Source organism: Thalassophryne amazonica, chromosome 18 (genome assembly GCF_902500255.1).
Source record: "Thalassophryne amazonica chromosome 18, fThaAma1.1, whole genome shotgun sequence".
Classification (NCBI taxonomy): domain Eukaryota; kingdom Metazoa; phylum Chordata; class Actinopteri; order Batrachoidiformes; family Batrachoididae; genus Thalassophryne; species Thalassophryne amazonica.
In genome coordinates, this window is record NC_047120.1 from 62,190,245 (window position 1) to 62,217,407 (window position 27,163).

Below are 27,163 nucleotides of genomic sequence, written 5' to 3' on the forward strand. Positions count from 1 at the left end.
TCAGAAAACAAAATTGGGATTAGGATAGGCAATGTCATGATGAAGTCACAAGGAAGTTGTAAAAATCAGGCCATCTGTTACCTTTCATTAAAGATGTTACTGTGATTATAATTCTTCTTGGTTCTTTGCTGGTAAATAATATGTTGGCAAATGTAACTTTGTAAGAAATTCACAGTCGTCTGATTCCTAATGGACACACGGTAGAGAAGCTTGAATCTTGGACTGAGTTGCTTGACGCGAGGACGTTTCGCTTCAAATCACAGAAGCTTCCTCAGCTAAAATTCTTGCTCTGGTAGTCTGAATTCTGTCTTGACTCTTGTAGAGAAGAACAAACAGAAGCCTCAAAGGCTGGAGTTTTAAACCTAACCAGACCCCTCCTACCGAGAGGCAGACTGCTACTGGCTAGTGACTAAACAATTGCACTAATTAGCACCTATTGTGCTCTAGTTAGCACCCTCCTGATGACAGGGTACCTGTCCCTCCTAACGATGGGACTGACCCCTCTCCTGACACCTCTCCTGACGAGTCTCCTGATGACGTGAATGACTCATTACCATGAACAAAAGACTGAAACTGCTTCGACCTGAGTACCCCATTGTAAACAGGGGACAAAGCGTGTCTCAGACCCCCTCCCCGGTTAAGGCTGGGTTTCAGCTGTTTCACATACAATGCCTCCTTGACGCCTCTCTCAAACCATTTCTTCTCTCTGGCTAAGAATTTTACTTCCTTGTCCTCAAACGTGTGGTTTAGGAGACACATAAAAGAAAATAAATTTTAAAAAGAATTTTGTTTCCTCATTATCCAACTTAAAACCTGGTGGGTTCTGTGTTTGGCAAGACATCATTTTCATCAAGTTTATTAACTATTTGTTAATTTTTAATGATTCTGGCATCAAATCAAATAATAAGCAATAAGTTTGTTTTGGTTGATGAAATCTAACGAGTTGCTGTGGGCTTGTTTTACAGTTTGTCTCGCTGGGCCTGCGGTTCAGTTTGGACTCATTAACACTTTTCTGTGTGAGATCAAAGCCCACTATATAAAACGCTACAGAGCAAATAAAGGGAATTTATCTTTGGTGTTATTTATTAAAAGACAAATACTAAATTTTAAATGTTCAAGCATCTCAAATATGAAGATTTGCTTCTGTGATTCATATTAGTTTGAATTAAGCACCTTTTGGATTTGGACTCTCGGGCAAACAAGAATAACTCAAAGATATTGAAATAGGCTCAGAATAAAAGATAAAAATAAGTGGATAGTTGTGATTCTGGCAGCACAGAGAATATGTTACAATAAGAAGAAAAGAATCTCATCTGCAGCATGTTTGAAGGCGACACGTGGATTATGGAACGGCCGCGGAAATATTACCAGTAGTTTACATTTCTTAAATCAGCCGCTGTTGTGGCCCGGTCCAAATTAACACGAGCCCGGAGCTGTTAGGAGCTGATGGAACTTCAAACGCATCGGCGGTCCGAGTCTTATGATTGAAACACGGCCAAGAAAACGTTTGGACCGTGCCACAAAGGAATTATCTCACAATAACATTATCATTCAGAGCCCGAAACGAGACATGAATAAGATGGAACTACAAAGAAGAAAAGCGAGAAAAGAGCACAAAGGAGGATTAAGTCACAGGTCGTCTGTGGAGAAGTGTGAAAGGCAGCTCGAGAGGTTTGGTCACTGCAACGTTTACAGCGAGCTACAAAGAGACTCAAAAGGAGGAGAAGTCTTTGAACTCTGCTGAACCTTCAGCCATTTACTGCAGCTGAAAGAAGATGGAGATACTGATCCACTGGGGGCGGGCAACGCTGAGCCAAGAAGGGCTGAGAAGGTGCAGCTTTTCCATTCGATTACCTCAGCAGGTGGTTTTACTGATGAGCTCCTCCCCTGAAATCACAGGAGTTCATAACTGCTTCAGCTGACACAGAAAGGCGATGTGGATTACATCAGCAGGGCAGCGGATGGAATCAGATTATATAGCGGTGACATAAATCAACGGTGTGACAATCACATCACCATATTTGAACAAAGTTTGACTGACTGGAACTCAACCAAAAGTTCATGATTTCTCTTTGGGTTTTCACACACTAATTGTGCAGCTTTTCTGCATTTATTTTTGTAGGTTTGCTGCAAAAATGCAACAGTGGAATTACTTGGGGAGCTACGACCACTACCTTTGCACTAACCCCCCCCCCCCCCCCCCAGGACTAAACCAAACCAACTTTTTTAGCTTCCTTAGATGACCCCAAAACACAATCAGGATGTTCCCCCCCAAAAAAACTGGCCTCAAGCCAGTTATCCAAGATGGCCAAAATAGAGTTTTTTACTAAAACACCTTTAAACAACATATAAACAACTTAAACAGGTCAATATAAACAGGTCACAGCAAACTCATTTGTGCCTAAATTCATTCAAGGGTTTAAGATTCAACATGACATCCAAAATGGCCACCAATAGACCTTTATCACTGAATCTCTGTGATATTTAAGTTGTTTATATGTTGTTTAATGTTAATTGTTTTGTTTAATTGTTTAATGTTTAATGTTGAATGTTAATGAAAAACCCTATTTTGGGGGCCATCTTGGACGCCATCTTGGACAACTGGCTTGAGGCCAGTTTTTAAATGGGAACATCCTGATTGTGTTTTGGGGTCATCTAAGGAACCTAAAAAAGTTGCTTTGGTTTAGTCCTAGGGGGGTGCAAAGGTAGTGGTCGTAGCTCCCCTAGTAAATCGTCCTCTAAGGAATAGATATCTGCCTGCTGTCTGCTTTCAGTCACTGACTTACAAAAAAGTAACTTATCAACGTTTGTGAGCTGTATACCTCATGCAAAAAAAAAGATGTTTCAGTTTACTTGTTATGCACTTATCCGATTTAAACTGAAAAGATTATATTCAAAGCATACAAAGTTTACACTGACAAGCTTTTTTGTCTTTCAGATGCCCCGTATATTCAGGGTTGCCACAACGCATCCAATTTTGCCACGCCAACTCCAGTGAAATAGAAAAACATACACAAGGACATTATAATGAGGGCTCGAAGTGCGCCGGCGTGAGCACGGTATACAGTTTGTTCTCCCGACTTGATTCATTAAATCCCTGTCACACTAGAGGTGGAATGCCGTTGAAATAAAAATTTTAGGTACATTCTGGAACAGTCGAGGTGATTTCCAAAACCTCCAACTGCATTCTGAGTGCATTCCAAACAGCTGGACCCATTCCTGTGGCCGTCCCGGGTGTTTAGGACATGCTCAAAACATCCAAGGGGCAGTCAAAGTTGAGAAATATCAAATGACATTTGACTGCATTCTACATATTCTGACGCCATCCTTACAACATTCTAAACCTTCTGATCATGTTGGAGGGTCACATAGTGGTCAGCCATGTCATATTCAGCCACAATGGTCCTCCTCTACAGCACACTGCAATACAATTATCAATAGCTACAGAGTAATCATTTTCATCATAACATCTTTACAAATGCTATAAATTACTGCCCTTATATCAGCAGGTGACACAATATATGTATTCTGAGGAATATATCATGTTTCAAATCCATATATGTGAGATTGGAGTATTATACATCCATAATTCCATAAAGATCACCATCACAGCTGTCAATCAAATATTTATAATATTGAAAGAAAAAGGTACTCCAATTTGTATGACTTCACTTTTGCAGCCAAATACTCAATTTGTATTTATGGAAAAACCTGAAATATTCACACAGAATACTGAGGCTACCTGTGGCAGGTGAAGACACTTTCCAACTAGACATTGGGTGATATTCGGACAGCAATCGCACCGCACTCGTACGGCATTCGAGGTGCCATTCTTAATATACTTACTGTCTTCTAACAGCATTCTAGCTATTCCTACTGTGTTCCAACTACATTTGAACTGCATTCGTAAATACACATGGAATGTTCAATAACCATTCGAGGCGGGTTCTGGGCACATTCTAAGTATTTGAATGCCATTCTTACCAGGGCTGTAGGAATGTGTGCCTGTGTTTGGACCATCTTCCCAAATGTGGTGTAAATTTTGTTTTTGTTTGTTTGTTTGTTTGTTTTTTTCATATTCTGCGGTCATTCCTAGTAAGTGTGACAGGGATTTTAGTGTCCAAATTGTGATTAGCTCATGTGCACACACTAAACATCTCCCGAGCCATATTATGTGTGCACAAAGCATACTGCGCAAGAGAGGTTATTATGCATTCATGTGGATAACTACAAACACAGAAATACATTTACTGAGCACAGAGTAGGGCTTGTTTGCTCAGAGAGAAACATACAGGTGGAAAGAAAACAACAGCAAAGCCTTTTCCAGATCTTGATCCTATGCACAGGGCCAGATGTGGCCTGGGTACATGTACTGGTGCCAAAATATAGTCACCGCTACATATCTATCCAAGTAATAGTCAAAATAAGTTTGAAGGAAATTCGTCCAGCCATTTCAGAGTTATCTTATCCACAGACACACACAGCAGTAAAAACAATAAATAGCCTGCTACTGCTGCTTCCTCCGACAGACCAAGAGGTGCAAATCCTCATATGACAAGTAGTAACAAGTCAACATTATGCTTTGGTGAATAAATAATACATAATTAAAACCTGTTTAAAACGGTATAAAAAAGCAAAGATGTTATATTTGGTTTCAAACTGTTTAAAGTCATCAATAAATAAATAACTACAAGCTCTAATTCAAGCATGTTTTAACTGCTGCCAGGCGAAGACTGAACATTTTCAGCCTGGATTTTCTTGAACTTTATTTTAAGCTGCATTATTAACAGCGTTGATGTGTTTTAAATCTGCTGTGCTTCTCTGCCTTTGAACCCTCATGTGCAGCTCGACAAATAAAACTGAACTCTGTCTCTGTGAACCTCAGAGACAAAAATAATAAAAAAAATAAAAAAAAATCCCCCGTCTGACTCTTCAAATGAACCAAGAGCAAAAACAGAAGAAGAAAGACAAAGAAGATTTATTTTCCCCTCAAACACGAATCGACTGACTGTAGTTCAACAAGCAGCACAAACCAGCCAGCAGAAGTGTGCGTTGGACTAAAAGCGACGTTGCCCTTTAATTGTTTTTCCTCCAAAGCGCAGTGTAAAGGAGGATAAAAGAGAATGAAACAACAGCTCATCACTGTTTGTGCTCTTCTACGGCTTTGAGGCTGACAGAAAACCTCCAGACCGGGAAGACTTTGGCCTCGACATTTCAAAAGACTTCAAAGTCTGCTTGAGGGTTCAGATTTTGTTTTGGGGTTCCACTGGATATGCACGCTTCCTCTAACCGATGGATGAAAGCACGCAGAAGGCCTCATTTCAGAAAGACGCAAGATGACGAGACTGCAACAAATCTGGACCCGGAAGCCTTCGATTGGACGATCGGGATCAATCAGGATTCTGTTACATTACATTAGACACAAATGAAAAATGGACCACAAAGATGACCGCCTTCCTCAACCTGCCAGGATCTTGGCAATATACCGGCTGTTTCCATGACAATAGGCACTTTATCCAACACGTGTGCTCAGAATAGGAAGCTTTAGGTCTGGATTAAATAGTGGACAGAGTTACAGTGATTTGAGCGTTACAAAGATTTCATTCTGCAGATATGAAATGGTGCAAGCACTATTACTTTTTTAATCCTGTAAGATTAGATTGTGTGTTGGTACCAAAGGAAAGCATTTGGACGTGGAACTGTCTGCACTATGACTGTACCTGAAAACAACCTGGATATTTGTGGCTGCAAACTTTAGATTTAGGATTTAATGGTTTCAGTCCAAATGGAACACAGTGACAATCACTGATGGAAATCTGGGCACCTCTTTTGCAGCAGTTACCTCTGCCGGCCAACAGAGGGTGTCAGTGGATCTGTCTTTCAGTTTACAGATGCTAAAGTAAGTCATGTATAGGATCTTGGGTCCTTTGGTGCTGGTGCTTATCTCCGGATTCTATCACACCGAGAACTTCCCCTGGGACGTGACACAAGTCCAACGCAAGTTACTTCCCCAGCTGAAGCCGGTATATGCTTACAGCTGGGTGGACTGAGATGATGTAGATTAAGTGTCCAAGGACACAGACATGTAGAGTGAGTGGGATTCAAACCCACATCTACATATTGGCAGGTCAACTACTTATCCACTGAGCTACCTGCTGCACAAGGAGTCAGAGAACATTTAATACATTTTGGTGACGATCTAGTTATGCTTTAATGTTTTAAAACCCCTTTGTGAAACATTTATGTTTTATGACATCACTGAGGATCAAGTTCAGAATCCTCACTGCCCCCTGCTGGTTGGTCATTCTTATCCTGATGGAGATGTTCATTATGATGATGAATGTAATGAATACTAGTCGCAGAATGCCCTCACAGATACAGAAGGAGAAACCCGTGTGCGTGCTGGACAGAAAAACAAATCAGAGGAGCGACGGCCTGTCGGGATGGAGCCGGCAAACCGCTGATAACACAACACACAAACAACGACAGCAGTTAGTTTCTGAGGCTCGTTATTTACTGGCTGTTTGCCTCATTGTCAGATTATCCTTGCCCACTGACTCCCAAAGTGACCTTATCGAGACAGACAGAGACAGAGAGAGAGAGAGAGAGAGATGAAGTGCATAAAAGTGAATTCTGGTTTATATTGCAGGCAGTTTCCTTTGACATTTTCACCCTATGAGGTTTGATAGTGACTGGAGTAGAACTGTGCTCACCCTCTTCTGTTGCTTGGAAAACTCCTCCTGAGCCACGTGTTCCTGAGTCCACCTCAAGTTTTTCTAGTGCCTCCCAAATTTTAATGGTCAACTGAGACTTTCAAAACTTTCAAAAGATTTTTTTGTTGTTTGTTTTTTTGCATCCACAGAGGGGCTGACTGGGTTAAAGTTGGGGGTTAGGTACACAAAAAAAACTGACTCATTGGATGAACTCAATTCAATTATGAGCAGGATTTCCATCTAATAAATGTATGTAGCCCCAACTCAAATAAAGTGCATCCATGCAAGATAATTTAATTTAGTTGGGACTACATATATTTATTAGATGGAAATCCTGCACATAATTCAATTCAATTCAATTTTATTTATATAGCGCCAAATCACAACAAACAGTTGCCCCAAGGCGCTTCTGTCGCTTTGAGTGACACACTCAAACAACTGACTCATTGAATTGAATTCCGCGTAATATGTAGTCCCAACTAAATTAAGGCACATTATCTTGCATGGATATGTTTTATTCGAGTTGGTGCTACATATATTTATTAGATTGAAATCCTACACATAATTGAACTGAGTGAATCCAATGAGTCATTTGTTTGAGTGACACACTGAAATAAAGTGACTCACTGGATTGAATTCCAAGTCCCAACTAAATTAAGTCACATTATCTTGCATGGATGTGTTTTATTCAAGTTGGGGCTGCATATATTTATTACATGGAAATCCTGCACATAATTGAATTGAGTGCATCCAATGAGTCATTTTTTTAGTTTATGTGTTAGAGGTTAGGATCAATCTCCAGGGAATCAATGCATTTCAACGTAAAGTGACAGTGTCTTAGTGAGGACAGTCTGGTCAGCCCTCACAACTCCAAAACTGTGTACGGGGCTGAAGAACGTCAAAGAACAAACACAAATTGCCCCATCAATGCAACTTGTTCTTTGTTCTGTCAATCCAGTGGGACCAAACACCGCCACCCCCCCCCCCACCCACACACACACACACCTCCTCTCTTCCAACAAGTTAATTGGATTTAAAATTAGAAAAAGGCTGCAAATTGATTATTGAGGCCATTAGTTGTGCTGCTGGGAGCTGATTGGCTGCCAGTGAGGCGGAGCTCCTCTGATAACAGAGCAGGAAACTTTACGAGAGCGAGCGCCGTCGTCACACATCGGTGGACTAATCCGTATGCTTCCTAAACTCCGATAAAAAGAGGAGAAGACTTTTTATCTGCACAGTGTTCACCTCACCTGAGTGCTGCCCTGCTCGCCTTCTGCACCACTTCATCATCGTAATCAGGGTGCACATAATTTTTCAAGTGTCCAGTGATTCTAATATAATAATAATAATAATAATAATATGCTTAAAAACTGTTCTAACACAATTCAATAGAGTTTATGTAATTTGATAGGTGAATTTTTAAAAATACAATTATGTATGTCATCTTTGACAATTAAAGCAAAACAAATATTTTAATATGACTTTTAAAGAAAATACATGAACCAGAGTTTTTATTCGCAGAGCTGACTGAAAAGCCTTTGAAATTCTGTCTTTTAGCAGTAAACCTGCCCAGTGTTGAATACACAGAATAAATTTTTGCACAAATACTGTTGACTGGGATTTTATTTCTATTTCTTTTAACAGTGCATTATGGGAGCACACCTGTGTTCAATAGCTCATTGTTTCCGTTTCTGCCTTCCTTGGAAAGGGCGATATGTATTGAACATAGCATTAGCAGCTGTCGTTTGTGTTATTTAACTCACGTTGACTGTTCAGGTCTGTGACATTAAAGTCCTTCTTTCATCTCACTAAAATAAACAACTCACAAAATCTCAAAGTGTAAAACACCACGAGAAGCTGCAAGTAGTGTTGGTTGGACACACTGGAGTTGGGTATTTCTTTTTATGTAAAATGTAGACACAGAGCCCAATTCAATTAATCTTAAGAATTAACAAGTTGAAACAGTTTAATGCACCAAATGTATTTCAAATGCCCCCAATTTAAAGTAGTTATACTTATTTAACTTTTTAACCAGTTAATTCTATGTATATAACAGTTTACAACCAGTTAAACACAGATTTCTAATTTAAATTCCAATTTAAAGTAAATGTGTGTGTTATGCAGGTGAACAGATACAGGCTCTTGTAAAAGAATCTTTACACTTATGTGGTACCAAAGTCAGATCTGAAGACACTCATTGCTGTATCCACCACACTGTGGAACTGTCCTTGGTTCTGAATGGCAACCACCCAGGCACACAACCTGTCCAACCTCATTTCTGGAAGGTAAGCATTTATCTGCTGCAGCCAGGTCAAATGTGGGCATGTCCTTGTCCAGCTGCTGGGTCCTCAACCCTGAGGCACCTTCGTGCTGGATCATGCATAGTAAACACACCATATGGACAAAATGTCATAGCTGATGTTCCCTCACGGTGATCCTCCTCATCCAAGTCTCACTAGCTAACCATGCATTTTACACAGTCATTCCAGTGGGACCCACGGATCCTCCAAACACACCTGGAACCAAATCAAACAAGGGATAAACAACAAAAGTATGCAATGTTCCATGTAGTAATCCAAATCTAAAGATTCACCTGAAACCCGCGTCCACAGGTGCAATGCGGTGGTGATGTAAGGAGGAGCAGTTTTGGTCCAGAATGGATTCAGAGGAAATCCACCTCAATGTTAGAAGTTTTCTGCTGTCTCTGCTGAAAATGTACTTTAACATGTCCTCTAAAGGACACCAGGGAGCTGCTCTGGTTCCCATCAATCATCTGACAGACGGTGACTAGATGCCAGAATTCACAGACCACTATTTTTCCCCCCTTTCTTTTTGCCACTTCATGACTTCTGGAACAGAAAATAACCAAGTCAACGACCGGTTACCTGCCATCTGGGAAGAATTAGCTGTGGAACTTTATTTCATCTGCTGCTGGATTGAGGTGTCTTCGCAAAGTCAAATCTCATTTTCTCCTTCCCGTTTTGTGTTTAATGTCTCACTACTTTTCTCCCCGTCATATTTTCTTACCACTGAGTATAATATCTTAAAACCATAAAGTTTAGAGTCACTATCTCTGGAGGACGCTGCATTTTTAAAAAATGATATCTTGGCTTAAAACTCATTATTTGATCTGTTTTCAGCTGTTGACTTTCTGAACATAATTTACTCTGCACTAAGGTGGGACGCTTCGGGGAAACAATAACCTAGCCGTTAACTTTGATATTGATTTGTTTCCGTGAATTGTTTCAGGATCCATTTTAATCTTTGTGTGACCCACCTTGGGGAAATAAGGAATTATAAATTGTTTGGCTGTGACTTTGCTGCATATAGTCGCTGTGATCATTAAAGTGACAACACAACGGAAAATAATTCATCATTTAGTCTCATTTTTCATAGTATCATCAATATGAAAACAATGCTTCTCTCATAGTGTCTGTTGTGTCAGAGGGGCTAATAACTGCACCATGTCCGGTTTGAATGCGAGCTGATAAAATCTGTTAAAAATATAATTCAGAGGTGATCCATCTGTTCGGCTTCAGGAGTTTATCGTAAACAGGGCTGCTGGAGCTCAGACCCCAATGGCAGAACAGACTGGGTGAGAGGTGGAACCTCTCTTGGGGTTCCAGTCTGGGAGCATGTCTTGGTGACACGCATCACCACATCTACCACACAGCAGAACCACCTTGGGTCCTCACCTCTCCAAAGTAACCATCATTCTGCTGCAACCAGGTGAAACGTGGATGTGTCCTTGACCTTCTCCAGTTGCAGGGATCCTCAACACTGAGGTAACTGAACGCCACATCCGTGAAAAAGAGCATATTACAAGACTCAAGCATTCACTGTGTTTGTATTACAGTACGTACTGCTCAATACATCAGAGTGATAAGTCTTCTGGTCATCACTCGGGTGAAACACCCTGCAGTGCAAAACATTAACACCAAGAAAGCATGCAAGTTCTTCTGTGAAGGCTACATGCAGGAGATCCAGTTTCATCTACTGATGGAAAGAAATGCCACATGAAGTTACGGCATCTGTGACAAGGAAAGATCATCACCATCACCATCAACTTGAACGTGGAAGACTAACGTGTTTTGGATAGAATATGGGCTAAATGTGTCATGCTGTTCTCATGAAAAGCCTTGTTCTAAACAAGTTTCCTGGAGTTAGAAGAAGCAGCATTGTTTCATTAGTCAAAATTATGTTTTTGCTGTATGGATACAACAAGTTCCATGCATTTTGATCCAACTTCACCCCAGTTTGAGTTGGAATGAGTGCAAATCTTTTGTTAAAGTGTGGTATGAATAAGCGTATAATTATTTAGCAAACATAACAAATGATGCAACTATGGTGGGAAATGTGTATTGGTTAGTATTAATTGTGTTTATGTAATTTGTTAGAAATTTTTATTTATTATTATTATTATTTATTTGTTTATTTTTTATTTATCAGGTGATGTGTTTTTTTCTGTTTCTGTGAAGCACTTTGTTGTAGTTAAAGTTCTATATAAATAAAAATATTAGTATTACATTTGAATGATAACATAATACTTATATTATTAATACCTTTAATTCCACCTCACATCAATACGTTTGGACAAGAGTTGGCAATTGCTGGCTCTTGCACATTAAGCAAAAAGTCCTCATCATCTTGTTTCTGGCCATCAGAGGTCAGAAAACTTCAATTTAAAATCTCAAGAACAGCATCTCCTACTTCGTCCTTGAATGGGAAAATCTCTGAGAACTTTCCAGGTGGTTAATCATCTGAAAAGCATGTCACCAATCTTACGTACCTTTGCATCTGATGAGCGTGCACAGAAAAGTAATAATGTGACCGAGCATTCACATGTGTGAATACGTTCCTACAGATTATTAAAGCATTGTTGTCATTTTATTCTGATTGACAAGTTTACATGAGGTTATTAACAGATTTCTGGGTTCAGTGTCTTCATAGCTGCGCTGACTTGCGTAGGTCGTTCCTCTGGGTTTCTGATCTGCACCTCATTGTCAGTCATTCTGCCATTTCAAAGGACTTGTGTATATAGTTGCTTCTATGGAACAGTTTCTGTTATTGCATGTTTGGTCAAATATGTTTTGTAGTTTCTGTTTTGTCGTATTAGTCATAGCAGATAGTCACCCATTGAGTCAGGTCTGCTTGAGGTGTCTTCCTGAAATCAAAAACCACTGAGGGACTTTTTCCTAGCCACTGTCGCCAGTGTGCTTGTTAACAGGGTGGGTAAGGTCTTGATCTTTTTGGTTTATTGTGCTTTTAGGTAACCTGCTATGATATGATACTATATAAGTGAATGGAATTGAACTGACAGTTTGTTCATGTGTCTGGACATCTGTGGTTATGAGTTCTTTAACAGCAGCCACAAACAAAGACTGCACTTCAATGCCAAAACATTTGGTGGTGCTGTAGAAAGAAGCAATTCGTAAAGTAACTATGAAGGTGAAAAAAATGGTGAAAAAAATTGGTGTAATTTCCATTTCATCTGGCAGTCATTTATTTTGTGTTCATCCATCTTTCTTAATCCCAATTAACAAATGGGAACATGAGCCACAAAACCACAACCTTCTCAGGCCACTATACGGAGCATCACTGGCAGAACAGTGGAGCTGATGTGGATCGGTTTGATCCAGTGTAGACGGGTTCCAAGAGTCCTCTGGCTCACATTCGACTCTCCATGCTGCTGGTCTCTGAAGCAACACGTGCACACTGACGACAGGTGTTTGTACTTCTTCCCATTTGGCCAGAAAATGATTTTACACGGATGAGACTTAAAAACTGTATGAAGCATGTCAATCGTGCCTCTTGTGGACGCCGTGTCAGCTGTGGATTTGCAGATATGACAGCGGTCTCATGACTCTGGAATTCAATCCGATAATAACTACAGCAGCTTTCAAAGGCTTTGTCCAAAACTCATTCCTGCTGAATAAACATGGATTAAGTCTATCTGCAGAATAAATTAGAATTCCATCATTTGTGTAAAAATGATTTTACGCATTCAAATAAAAAGCGAAGCAGTGCATTCAGAAAGTTTAAGCAGGAAGCGGAATATATGATGTCCACGTCAAAAGTTTTAATTCCACAGTTCGCTGTAGTACAACAGAAGCTGCATCTGTTGATTTCCTCTGTTACTGATCGGATTATTTTCTCTGTGATTCTTCTGACAATATCAGCTTGATTATTTATGAAAGGTTTGGTGTTCAAAAATAAGTTCTGATCTCAGTCGCTTTCAGAGCAATATGTTTTAAGCGGTCAGCTCACAGTGCTTTTTACATCGCTGCCCAAATGATGATGATGTTTGCGTAAAACAAACTGTTACTTAGACTTAGATGAGCAGGGAGTGCCAGCTACCACATTTTGTCCATGTGGTGTGTTCCTCTGGTCATGATTCAGCGTGCAGGTTCCTCAGTGTTGAGGACCTCAATGACTGGAAAAGCCCAAAGACACGCCCACGTTTCACCTGGCCAACGACACGCCCACGTTTCACCTGGCCAACGACACGCCCACATTTCCCCTGGTCAATGACACACCCACATTTCCCCTGGCAAAGAACACGCCCACGTTTCCCCTGGGAAAGGACGAGCCCACGTTTCCCCTGGGCGAGGACAAGCCCACGTTTCACCTGGCCGAGGACGCGCCCACATTTCACCTGGCCAAGAACACGCCCATGTTTCACCTGGCAAGGAACACTCCCATGTTTCACCTGGCCAATGACACGCCCACATTTCACCTGGCCAAGACACGCCCACGTTTCACCTGGCCAATGACAACGCACATTTCACCTGGCAAAGAACACGCCCACGTTAAACCTGGCCAAGACACGCCCACGTTAAACCTGGCCAACGACACAACCCACATTTCCCTTGGAAAAGAACACGCCCACGTTTCCCCTGGCAAAGAACACATCCACGTTTCCCCTGGCCGAGGACGCGCCCACGTTTCCCCTGGCCGAGGACGCGCCCACGTTTCCCCTGGCCGAGGACGCGCCCACGTTTCACCTGGCCGAGGACGCGCCCACGTTTCACCTGGCCGAGGACGCGCCCACATTTCACCTGGCTGAGGACGTGCCCACATTTCACCTGGCCAAAGACATGCCCACATTTCACCTGGCCAATGGGACACCCACATTTCACAAGGACATGCCTGTGTTTCACCTAGCTGCACAGAAAGATAGTTACTTTGGAGAAGTGAAGATGGACTACTTGTCTGCCTTGGTGGTTGCCATTCAGCACCCGGGATGGTTCTGTGGTGTTACAGATGTCTCAACGTGTCTGCCAATCAAATACTCAAATCTTTCATTTGCTATTGTTGACCAATAAACAACCTAACTTTTGCACCTTTCTCGCTCTTCAATTCCACAGGCCGCCTTATTATGTTATATATTTTAACCCTCTTTGTCCATCAAACAAAACTGAGGTCTAAACTGAAGATATCTTGAGTTCTGACTTCCTTGTTCCAGGGGATCTTGAACACAAATCGAGTCATCACCATATGTATCACCTTCACTGTGGCAACAACAAACAAAGTGTATGACATCCCACTCTGAGGACTGATCAACATTATCATCCTCATCCTAACCCGAGCTTTTCTCCATCACAGATGCTCTCACTGGAACTCCTGAAGCCTCAACAGTGCTGCCAAGCTGCTCAGCGTGAACTCCTAATTACAGTCTCGTAACAAAAAGGATTATGGGTGCAGTCACGGACGGCTGGAGACAGATTATACTGGACATTATGTCAAAGTGAGGACAGATTTTTTTAAAAAATAGCACTGCCAAAGAGCTTAATTTGTTCTGTGACGCCTCCTATGTCGGAACATGTTACAAATCCCACTAATGAGGAAGAGGAGGAGGAAATAAGAAAGGAGGTTAGAGGATGAGAGCGGACAAAAGGACATGAGAAAAGAGGAAATAAGGAGGAAAGGAAATACAGGGCTGAAAGAAGGTCAAAAAAGAAAATAAGAAAAAAAGCTGCCAGAGAACATGAAAGTAGAAAAGAACATGAAGAAAGAAGAAATCAAAAAGAGAAAGGAAAAGATGGAAATGGTTCTAAAATAAAAAGAAATGAAAGTAAGGTGAAAAGAAAAGGCATGAAGATAAGAGATGAAATAGAACAAAAAAGGGAGATAGGAGGTGAAAAACATGACGTTAAGAAAACTTAAAATACTGCAGCATGGATTTTTGTGAAATCATTCAGCTCTACTTTGTCACACATTAAAAAAATTTAATCTATCAGGGAGGGTGTGTTTCCAGTAATGTTTGTTCAAAATACACTGCAATCTGTGTGTGTGGGTGTGGCTAAATTGTAACTTTAATACTTTCAGTGTGAAAGTCTGATGAATGAAGCCACAAAAGGCTTTTATTGTGAAGGGCACACAGGAAGATAAGCACGATGATGAACAGCAATGAAAGACAAATCAGGGGGAAAAAAGAAGTTCTGAAATTGTGCAAATCCGTTCACATTCAAGTCAGAATGGACATTTTCATCGAGGATCAATACCAGAGAAATTAATTACATATACGAGAAAATTAAGAATAATTAAGGAGAGTGCAACAGACAGACAGAGCGACTCTCATAAAGAGAAGCAGCTGAGTCATAAAGAGAATACTGAGGAGCAGAGATAGTGAGGAGAAGGAGGAGGAAGAGGAGGAGGAGATGATGATAAGCAGAGTGAGGGCAGAGTGGAGGAAACAGGCTGTCCACAAGAACAAAAGACTAATTTGATGAGCTGTGGGTGGAAAGCTCAGGAGTCCAAAACTGAGAAGTTCAAAAATAATCAGATTTTTAAAAAGGCAGGAGAAGAAAAAAAATGAAAAACAGGCTCCTGAGACGACTGTTTCACATTAAACGTTTTGGTTTCTGCATGAGTGCACTCAAGTTTTCTGCTCAGCAGCTGAATAAACATAATGCAGCTTTGCTCTCCGAGTGGATGTCCAACGTTTGAAAAAGGAAAATTACTGACAGCTCAAAAATAAAAATAACAACATGGTGCGACTCCTTAAAGGTGTTCGGTTTGTATGTATCTTAAAATGTAACTAAATGTTTCACACTCGGTCACACAGGTTTGAGGCCGAGTAGGACGGGACTGGAATGACAATCAGCACCTCAGAATAGCAGACCGTGGTCCTCCATCCTCTGGTCTTGTTCATGAGTGGGGATAAGTTGGAGCACGGGATCGACAGACAGATTAGGGCAGCGGCCGTCGTACCGGACTCTCGTGGTGAAGAAGGAGCTGAGCCTTAAGCCGAGACTTTCAGTTCACTCATTGATTTATGCTCCCATCCTTACCTATGGTCATGAACTTTGGGTAATGACTAAAAGAATAAGGTCATGGATACAAGTGATGGAAATGAGATTCCTTCATTGGGTATCTGGGTATCTAACTCTCCTGGACTGGGTGAGAAGCTCGACTATCCTGGAGGGACTCCAAGTAGAGCTTCTCTGCATCGAAAGGAGCAGCTGAGGTGGTTCAGCCACGACGTGAGGATGCCCTCCGGTTGTCTCCCTAGAGCGGCCTTCCAGGCACGTCCAACTGACAGTGCAGCAGATAACAGAATATTTGCAGAGGAATCCTTCAAATCCTGTTACAAGCATCAAAATTTGACTGTGTACTTTTTGGTACAACATTTAGGAAAATAACGTTAGCCATTTGAATTTTCAATAGGGGGCCAACTAGGGGTAAAAAAAAATGTTCCAATCATATTGAAAGCTATACCACATTATGTGTCTGATCACAAAGATTTCAAAAAGGTATAGTTTGGACTATCTGTGACTGAATGTTCTGGAGTTATGGGGTAAAAACAGCAAGAATGGTGACAAAGGTCACTTTCAGTTTGTACAGGGGTCAAAAGTTAAAGTTGCTCCAATTATGGTAAAACATGATGCAAATTATTGGTTGAGTTAGTAGGATTTTAAAAAGTAATAGTTTGCTGTTGGGAAAGTGTAGGAACACGGACCCACAACAGGGGGCGCAAATGAACGGACAATGGAGAAAGTCAAATCACAAAGTTTTACTGTTGTGAACTCACACAACAAACACAACAGATTACAAATACAGCAGTAACCGAATTCCAAAGGTGTCGTGTGGGCAGGCTCGACGATAGGAGACGTCTGTCCGAGTCGAACCGGAACCACCCGATTTCCTCTGCCACCGAACCCCGGGGATACTGAAGCCGCCAAGTCCCGAACCCCAGGTGGCCACTGCCTCCGCTCGTCGGATCCGGTACTGCTGGCAAGGAACAGAAACAGTCAGGTGTGGGTGCGGCTGCACCCAGCAACACACAGGGTGGAAACACCACCTCTACCTCTTCTCAAAACAACACTGAAGGATTGGAAGGTAAGTACTTATCTAGTCACGTCCAACACTGTCTTCAGCTGACCTTAAGCACAAGCAAAAAGTATTAACTCTTAGAATAGAGTAACTGGCTGAGTTCGTTACCTCCTTGGTAGAGCGATATCTCGGCAATGAGGTAGAGATGCCGTCCTGCTGATATACCTCCCTGTTGATGGATATCAGCTGTCTCGTCTCAGGTGATGGGTGACAGCTGTCACCCTGGCTGCTCCTGTGAGGCGGCAGCGCCCTCTGGTGCCTGGAGCCCGCACTCCAGACAGGGCGCCCTCTGGTGGTGGTGGGCCAGCAGTACCTCCTCTTCAGCGGCCCACACAACAGTTTGCACCATCTGTCATGCTTAGTTATCATGTTACGGGGTAACATATGTCGCATGTCATAGAATCCAATGGACGTCAACATTGTTTGACCTTTACTTTGGAGACCAAACATTCAACACAGTCAGAACTATTCCATTTGTTAATCCTATTAGTTCAACCAATAATTTGCACCATGTTTTACCAAAAGTGGAGCAACTTTAACTTTTGACCCCTGTACAAACTGAAACTGACCTTTGTCACCATTCTTGCTGTTTTTACCCCATAACTCCAGAAAATTCAGTTATAGATAGTCCAAACTATACCTTTTTGGAATCTTTGTGATCAGACACATAATGTGGTATAGCTTTCAATATGACTGGAACATTTTTTTTTTTTTACCTCTATGCAGTTCTTCAATTGACCCCTACTTGGCCCCCTATTGAAAATTCAAATGGCTAACATCATTTTTCTACAATATGTACCAAAAGGTATACACAGTCAAATTTTGGTGCTTGTAACCGGATTTGAACGATTCTTACAGTTATCTGCTGTACTATGAGAGGAGGGCCAAAGGAAGACCCAGGACACACTGGTGGGATTATATTACCCGGCTGGCTTGGGAACACCTCGGGATGAGCTGCTCAGTCATCTGCCTCTGTGACCTGGACCTGGATAAGTGACAGCAAGTGAAGGAATGAATGAACTACATGTTCCTCATTCTATGATTTAGCAGTGACACACTTTGGGGAGGTGACGGTGACAGAGATGCAACCTCATGACCAGAAAATTCTCAAGTTAGTGTCGCTGTCAGGAAACTCACTAAGGTGCTTCTGAGCAAGTTCCTTAAATCTCAAGTTGCTCCTGGTGTGCAGGAATATCTTAATAAAGTGTGGTAAGTATCCACACCGTGGTGACGCATGTGGTTAGTGCCGCTGGCCTCCCGGGTTGCAAGCCTTAATTTATTCTCCTTTTCCATTTGGAGTCGTGTCAGAAAGAGCAAAAGTTTAAAACTAAACCTGCATGAGACAAATTATACCCAAAACCTTTCATGCAGCTGTTTATGCAGAGAGGGTTGTTCTGCAGCATCAGACTGAGATCATGTGATGAAAAAAATATAAATAATTTTAAAATGTTCTATCAGGAAATGTAGAAATTCTGACACTAATAAATCTCTCACACAGTGTCACCACTTTAATGTTTATGAAAGAATAAAATGATCCCCAGCTTGTTCATTACAGGAGGAGACGTGAAGTGTAAAGATTCCAATCAGTGACTCCATGAGAACCGAACCAGGAATAAATCCACTAAAAACATCAGCAGCACGTGTTCCGTTAAGTGACTCGGGATGGATTTTTCCTTTCAGTGCATAAATCCACCAAAAAGCGCCAATAAAGGCTGAAGGAATGATCGCTTTGGGAACAAGCAGAGGTGTAGAAGTGTTGAAAGCGGCATTATTAAAGATGAATAGAAGCACAGCTTTGACTGACAACCCTGTGCACACTCCCAGCAGGCCCGGCGTGAATGCGATTATCCCGGGATAATACTGTTTCCTTTTAGAATAGACCTCGACCATCTCTGAGGGGAAGGATTAGATTTAATTAGACTCTGACGTTCTTTCACTGTGTCAGATTTTAGGAAACATTCAGAGCAAGAGAACAAACTGGGCAGCAACAAAGTGACGGTGGAACCAAAAGGTTGATGGAGGATGCAAGAAAAAAAAAAAAAACACTACTCGATTCTCCATGAATGACAATTCATGGAGAGCTGTTCATCACAAGATGGTTGAAATGTAGAAAAAAAACCTCATATTGAGCTGTCAAACAGTTTCAAAAGTGATTCTGGATCTACATCCAGACAAAAAAAACCCACCAAACTTTAATATTAGTCAGATCAATTCATCATCATGTTTACTAAATAATGGACAAATTCCTGTGATCATATAAGCTGCTGGCACAGATCATCAAAATACTTATATGGACACTAACATTAAAGGCTACATAGTGAAATATGGGTATTAATCATGAAATTGTGACTATAATTTATTTTGTTTATTTCACTAATAGTTTTTTGGGGCTATTTGATTTGTTAAAAGTTATGGCTAGAAAAATGCCTGTTTGGTGGGTAAATTTGTATGTCAAAAAACTTTAAGCAGAAAGGCAGGACTATATATATATATATATATATATATATATATATATATATATATATATACACACATACATACATACATACATACATACATACATACATACACACAGTGTAAAACTCTGAGTTAGTTGAACTCAAACCATTTGAGGAAACAGACTGCCTTAAGCCATTTGAGTTTGCCAACTTAAATAGAATTGCAAAAATTTAATTGTTAAACTTTTAGTAACTTAATTTATAGTTAATTAAACTTATGTAAATCTAGTTTATGTTTTTCAATAAAGTGACAACTAAATTTCTGCCTAAAAATTTGCATTACATTTTGGAGTAGATTTTTTTTTATGCTTTTTTTTTTTTGACTCTGCGTTGTGTTGTTATGACTCCGCCCATTCACTCCCCTCGGGACGTGAACTCACGATCTCCAGCATGGAAGTTGGACTCTTAACCAGAAGGCTAAACCCCAGGGCTCTGGGCTTGTGACCAGAGGATTCTTTTGAGCTGTTGTGAGTGAGGTTTACTAACTACATATACACAGCGACACCTGCTGGCCTCTGTTACATGAACTCAATTAAAATGAGTGAATGGAATGCACTGGAAATACATCACCAACACTTACGAGGTCTGTTAGAAAAGTATCCGACGTTATTATTTTTTTCAAAAACCATATGGATTTGAATCACGTGTGATTACATCAGACATGCTTGAACCCTCGTGGGCATGCGAGAGTTTTTTCACGCCTGTCGGTTACGTCATTCACCTGTGGGCAGTCTTTGCGTGAGGAGTGGCCCACCCTCTCGTCGTTTTTTCATTGTTTAGGAATGGCTCAGAGACTGCTGCTTTGTTTGATAAAAATTTTTTCAAAAACTGTAAGGCACAACTGAGTGGACACCATTCAATAAATTCAGCTGGTTTTCGGTAAAAATTTTAACAGCTGATGAGAGATTTTGGTCTGGTAGTGTCGCTTTAAGGACAGCCCACGGCACCTGACGGCGATCTGCGCTTCGAGGCGGCATCGTCTCGCCGTTTCAAGTTGAAAACTTCCACATTTCAGGCTCTGTTGACCCAGTAAGTCATCAGACAACAGAGAACTTTCAGAAGAAGTCGGCATGAGGAGTTTATTCGGACATTCCATTGTTAACGGACATTTTGTAATGAAAGAACGTGCGGGCAGAGTCGCATGTCGGGCCGGACCCGACTGCGGGGGGTCGCGACAGGAAAAACACCTCCGTTGGAAACCTTAACGGGCAAGTTGAAACATGCCCAAGCTGTTAAACAATTTCTCAGTTACTCACTTGTTGAAAGCCATCAAAAGCCGCCTGAATTTTACAAATGGTTTTCAACACGGAGGTGTTTTTCCTGTCGCGGCGCACACAGATTCGCCGAGTCGTCACGGAAACGACTCGGCGAATTTGCGCACATGTCTTTCAATACAAAATGTCCTTAAACAGTGGAATGTCTGCATAAAGTCCTCATGCCGGCCTCTTCTGAATCTTCTCTGTTCTCTCACGACGTCCTGGGTGAATTAAGCCTTAAATTAGGATGTTTTCAGGTCGAAACAGGCCGACGACGGCGCCTGGAAGCGCTGCGTGACGTCGCGCTCCGTGGGAAGTCCTTACAGCGACAGAAACACCCCATAATCTCTCATCAGCCATTAAACTTTTCACCGAAAACCAGCTAAATTTCTCGAATAGTGTCGACTCGGATATTCCTCACAGGTCCAGAAAAAATTTTGATAAAGCAACGCGCGCCGTCTCGAGCAGCGTGTGAAACAAAGGAATTTAGCTGAAAGGGCTGAACCACATCTCACTCAAGGCCTGCCCACAGGGAAATGATGTCACTGACATGCGTGAAAAAACTCACGCATGCGTACGAGGGTTCAAGCATGATTGGTGTAATCGCACGTCATTCAAATCCATATAGTTAAAAAAAAAATAAATAAAAGTGTCGGTTTCTTATCTAATAGACCTCGTACATGCCCCAAAACTTTAAATTCACTTAAAGGAACTGAGTTGTTATGACAACAATTCATTTTTGAGTTAGTTTAATTAATGGAAATGAGTGACTATAACTTTTTTCAAAGTTTAAGTTACATTAACTTAATTATTTTATTAAAATGGAGTGTTCAGTTTAACAGTGTGTATATATATGTATATATAAACTCTTCTTCGGCACATCAATATCTTTTCCATTTATTTAATCCTGGTGGAGAATTTGCAAATAATGTACTTTGAAGACTTGAAATTTTGTTTTCAAAAATGACAAATCCAATACACTCCAAAAAACATACCACATTCATTCTGTTTTACAGTGACCTTACAAAATGCATCAGAGTCCACCGGCATATACATTTGTTTATATGACAAGTAACACATTTTCTAAATAGGATATACATTATTTTTTAACCTCTGTGACACAACTTAGGTACCCTTTAACACGAGTGCCCGTAACGGAACTTAATCCACTTGATTGCGGATTGGCCCATTTCGAGCGTTTACCTCTGAGTCACTAGCAGTTTTTATACCACAAACTCACTTTCAGCAGACAGAAAAAAAGTGATCTGCTGAAGCATCACAGAATATCAAAGTCTCATTTCTTCAAGCCCAAAATAACAACGCCGCCTGTCGCATTAACAAGGCAACGCTTATTTTCTGTCAGCAGCCTATTTATAGACTCGACGCCAAAACACGATGTTGAGCTTGTTACAGCAAATCACATTTGTGCAGCTGAACAGCACGCACAAGTCAGAATAAAACATGCTGTGCATAAATAAGTAGAGCTCCTTTTAAAGAAAATTTCATTATATTTTGAGGAAGATTCTTTCATTCTTCCATTTGATTTCATGTCATTTATAGTTCAGTGAAACAGCGCCCCCAGTGTCAGTTCGATACAGATGGCAAATAACTGGGCGTCAGCGGACATGTGCACTACGCGAGTCTTCAAGTTCATTAAAAACAGTTATTCAATTCAATTTATTTCATTTTTATAGCACCAAATCACAGCAAAGTTGCCTCAAGGCGCTTCACACAAGTAAGGTCCAACCTTACCAACCCAGAGAGCAAGAACACAGGTGACAGTGGTAAGGAAAAACTCCCTCTGATGATATGAGGAAGAAACCTCAAGCAGACCAGATTCAAAGGGGTGACCATCTGCTTGGGCCATGCTACAGACACACTTGACAATACAAATATACAGGAAATTTTGGGAGTTCATGCTAGTGTCCAGGATGGGAGGCTTGCAGAAGAAGACTCCCACTCCCACTTCTGGATGGAGCCGCACCTCAAACAGAGAGAGAGAGGAAAAAAAACACAATCAGGTGTCAGAAAGACAACAAATAAGGTGTAATTTGTCAGCATTTAACGGTCTTTCTTTTGATTAATCTTATCAGCAATATTTAGCATTGATAAATCTGAATTTTTTTTATAGGAACTGATTGTTTTGTGTGGAAAAAAAGGTCAAAAATATTAATTCATTCATTTTCTGCCCCTTGTCTGGATCCAGGTCGCAGTGGTAGCAGACCAAGTGGGTCATCCCACACTTCCCTATCTATTTCCAAGTCCTGTAACTCTTCCCAGGGGATCCTGAGGTGTTCTAAAGCCAGCTAGGAAATATAATCCCTCCAACCTATCCTGGGTTTTCCTCGGGGCCTCCTCCCAGTTGGATGTGCCTGGACAACCTCCCTAGGGAGACAACCAAGAGAGCATCCTCATCAGATGCTGGAACCACATCAAGTGGCTCCTTTCAATGAGAAAGCAGCGGCTCTACTCTGAGTCCTTCCAAAATAGTCGCATTCTCAGCCTGTCCAGGAGCCAAGACACCCAACCGAGGAATCTCATTTCTCCCCTTTCTATCTGTGACCTTGTTCTTTTGGCCATTACCTAAAGTTCATGACCATAGGTGAGGATAGGAATGTAAATCAACTGGTAAGTTGAGACTGTCGCCTTCTGGCTCTGCTTCTTCTTGACCACAATGGTCCTGTACAGCATCCAAAAACATCCCAATCTATTGATCTCATGCTCCTACTTACCCTAAATCGCGAACATGACCCTGAGATACTTAAACTGCTTCACGTAGGACAGAAAGAGTAAGAAGAAAATGTACTTCACACAAATTTAGAGAACCAATCTTAACAATACTTTTCTCAAAAATGGCCAAAAGCCACATTACCCAACTGGTTTTTGGAAGGCAGTTTGTCTGATTTTGTTCATATAAGCCAGTTCACAACTGGTTTAGAGCCATTGCCAACCAGTTTAAAGGCTCTTAAAAGCATATCTTGGGTGGGGTGGATTGGGGGGGCTGGTTACCTTCATTAGATGATCAAATGTAAAAAAAAATAAAAAGAAATAAAATACACTGATGTCAGAGAAGCAAAGCAGAAAAAGAAGAGCCGATAGCCGAAGAAGCAGCAGATGGTAAAAGAAGAAGAAGAGTGTAGATAATGCTCTTTGTCCTTATCGGGTGAGGGCCGGGCGAGGTTCGGCGGCAGCCAGGTTCAGACAAGCTGTGCTGAAGACTCCCCTGACACCGGTGAGCCAGCTGAATCTCATCTGTGAGGAGGAACCATATGTCCTCCACGTGAACTCCTCTCCTGCTGTGAACACATCACAAGCGCTCGCCAAACTGCTACAAAGCCAACTGCAAGGCAGCGTGGGAGATCCTGATCGCCTTTTTGCAGGAATTTTGATCATGTCTGGTTCTGGCTAATGTTCAGTAAGAAGGAACCAAGCTGCTGTAAATGACCTTGTTTTATTCAGAAACCATTTGAAGATTGCCTTTTTCCCCACTTATGCGAGGCTTAAAAGAAACCATTACACTTGCAGACATGACATTTTGTTATTTTGCATTTTTCACACTCAGTAACTTACAATAAGTGCACCAGAAATAATAAAAAAAAGGTCAGTTCTAAATGAGAAAAGAACAGCTTGAGAGGAAAATGGAAGAGAACATAAAAATGCCATTTTGCAAATGTTTACTCGACAGCACGTCCTCTTGAGTTTGTTTTTCTAGAAGCAGTGAGACCATTTTATTTTTGAAGAGCAGTCAAACATTTTGCCTGGCTGGAAAAAAGCAATAAGAATTCATTATTGGCTTGACAATGTGAAGGAACACAAAGAAAACCTTTATTGTCCATCTTTAAACATTAAAAAAAACGAAGCTTTAGAGTCACAGAGAGCTGATTGAGGAGCACCGGGTGACGGGGCCGAAATCAATTAATCCGCAGATTTGAACTTAAAACTAGATTTACAGCCAGATAATTAATTTTGTTTTAGTTTTTGACAATGTGAGTGCATTTGTGCAGTCAAAGATAAAACGTTATAATACATATGCTGTACAAAACCTGAACATTCTGTAATCATAATGAAGCTTTGTATTAAAGTGTGTGTTGTTTAACTCCTCCTCTGCAATGCGATAAGAGGATCACTTGCAGTGTGAGGGAGTGTCTACTACAATATTTTGGTCATGTGGTGTGTTTCTCTGGTCATGATCCAGCACGCAGGTGTCTCAGCATTGAAGACCCCAGCAGCTGCAGAAGTCCAAAGACACACGCCCACGTTGCACCTGGCCAAAGACACGCCCACATTGCACCTGGCCATGGGCACGCCCACGTTTCACCTGGCTATGGAAATGCCCACGTTTCACCTGGCCATGGGAATGCCCACATTTCACCTGGCCAAAGACACGCCCACGTTGCACCTGGCCAAAGACACGCCCACGTTTCACCTGGCCATGGGAATGCCCACATTTCACCTGGCCAAAGACACGCCCACATTGCACCTGGCCAAAGACACGCCCACGTTGCACCTGGCCAAGGGCATGCCCATGATGCACCTGGCCAAGGGCACGCCCACGTTGCACCTGGCTGCAGCAGATAGTTACTTTTTTGGGAGGTGGGGATGGACCAGTTTTCTGCCTGGATGGTTGACATCCAGGACCATAGTGTGGTTGAGGTGCAACACATGGTACCAGCACATGCTCCTAGACTGACTTGTCACTAAACAATATTACTAAAAATGATTTTTTTTACACAAACGTTGATCAAATGCTGCATCTGGTTAAGTGGAAGAATCAGCTAAACTTGATCAGGACTTAGACATGGATTCCAGATCAGTTTAATGATTTTTTTTCTTTTTTTTCTTTTTTTTTAGCACAGTGGCGCAGGTAGCTCAGTGGGATAAGAAGTTGAGCTACCTGGGTTTGATTCCAATCATGCTACCTGTCTATGCCCTTGGACAAGACCCTTCATCTGTGTTGTTCCAGGCAACCAGCTGTAAATGAGAACTGAGGATGTAACCTGTGTTGGACTGGCGTCCCGCACGGGGAGGGGGGATCAGACTCTCATCCACTTTATGTTACAGAAGCCGGGAATAAACTCCGGCACCAGCATGCCTCTGGGCCTGTATAAAACCTATGACTCCTTATCACAGTGAGATGGGCTTGTTTCCAACAGTTTCTCAAATCTAATAAACTTGATGATGTTGGAGTCGCACATCCACATCTGATGTTGTGAGTAATTCTGGTTGGTCTCAGTTTATTTTAATTCCACTCTGAACCGTCATTTAGAAACATCAGTAGAGATTTTGTACCTTGCTTTTGGTGCAAAAAAACCCCCAAAAAAACAAAAAACAAAACCTGAGTGTGTGTAAGTTTAAACAAAGTCCAGGACATAGTGCAGAGCATCTAAAGTACCGTGCACATATAGATACACACCGGCGCTGACAAACAGAGCCCGAGGCCAACGCACACAATCGTATAATATCCAGTTGTATCAGGTTACAGCAGGAATCAGATAATGGCTTCTATCAAACAGCCCTCCAGAGTCCCATAAAACCTCCTCGTGCACGACCGGCACCGTGTGTGCACATCGGCAACTTGTGTAAGAGGATTTGTTGTTGTTCTTTCTGTGTGTGTGTTGTGCATGTGCATGTTCTTTTTTTGCAGAGGTGCGCTGACAGAAAATCAGCATTGTGACGCTCGTAAATCGTTTCCTCAGAAGGTGAAACAAAAAGAACAAAGATCCAACTATGGCAGCGTGTCAGGTTCCTAATCAATTAACACATCGAGTAACTGACCAATCATTTCAACTCTTCCAGTAAAACCAATCAACTGCTTTCCACCACCAATGAATTAAATCAAATGAATCTTGTGTTTTGTTTTGTTTTCCAACTGAGTTTAAAAAAATAAAAATAAAATAAAACTTCAAGCTTTCAGAGGAGGAAGCAGAAAAACTTTGGCACGCCCTCGCAGCGTGGCGTTTTGCTGCAGCAGAATGATGATGCTGGTGTTTTTTAAAGGTAAGTAACCAGCATCCGGCTCCATTACCCCGACACAGCACTTATTCTGCTCGAGTGACCCAGGTCTAAAGCGGGTTTTGTCCTGACTCAGCCTCCCATCCCTCAGCGCTCCTACTGAGACTAAATGTGACATCGAACGGGACTCCATCTGTTTGCAGAACATTTAGCTGTGCTCCGAGTTCTCAACCTGCACTGTGTGGCTCTGAAAAGCTGATGCATTGTGGGAAAAACTGTTCACCACAACTTCTTCTGAAAACGTTCCTTTGTGTGTCTTCAAAGTAAGTTGAAAGTAAAACTGACGTAGCAGGTTCTTAAAAATCTCTGAAACACCGAAGAAGGCTCGCTCCAGGCGTCCACATTTCAC

General features: G+C 41.6%; 1 protein-coding gene and 1 long non-coding RNA gene across 3 annotated transcripts in view; both read right to left on the reverse strand.

The window, feature by feature from the left end:
- The window catches only part of grid1b (glutamate receptor, ionotropic, delta 1b), a 977,470-nt gene that overhangs the window by 713,520 nt on the left and 236,787 nt on the right, over positions 1 to 27,163 (reverse strand). The gene's annotated exons all lie outside the window — the stretch shown is intronic.
- LOC117530202 lies at positions 13,162 to 25,328 on the reverse strand. Of its 2 annotated transcripts, XR_004566228.1 has the most exons (4): positions 25,283 to 25,328; positions 25,175 to 25,228; positions 25,067 to 25,093; positions 13,162 to 13,206 (listed from the first exon to the last, which is right to left on the reverse strand). It is a non-coding gene; the product is annotated as an uncharacterized LOC117530202 (long non-coding RNA). The 2 variants fall into 2 exon arrangements; XR_004566227.1 differs by lacking the exons at positions 13,162 to 13,206; positions 25,067 to 25,093 and adding an exon at positions 13,430 to 13,554.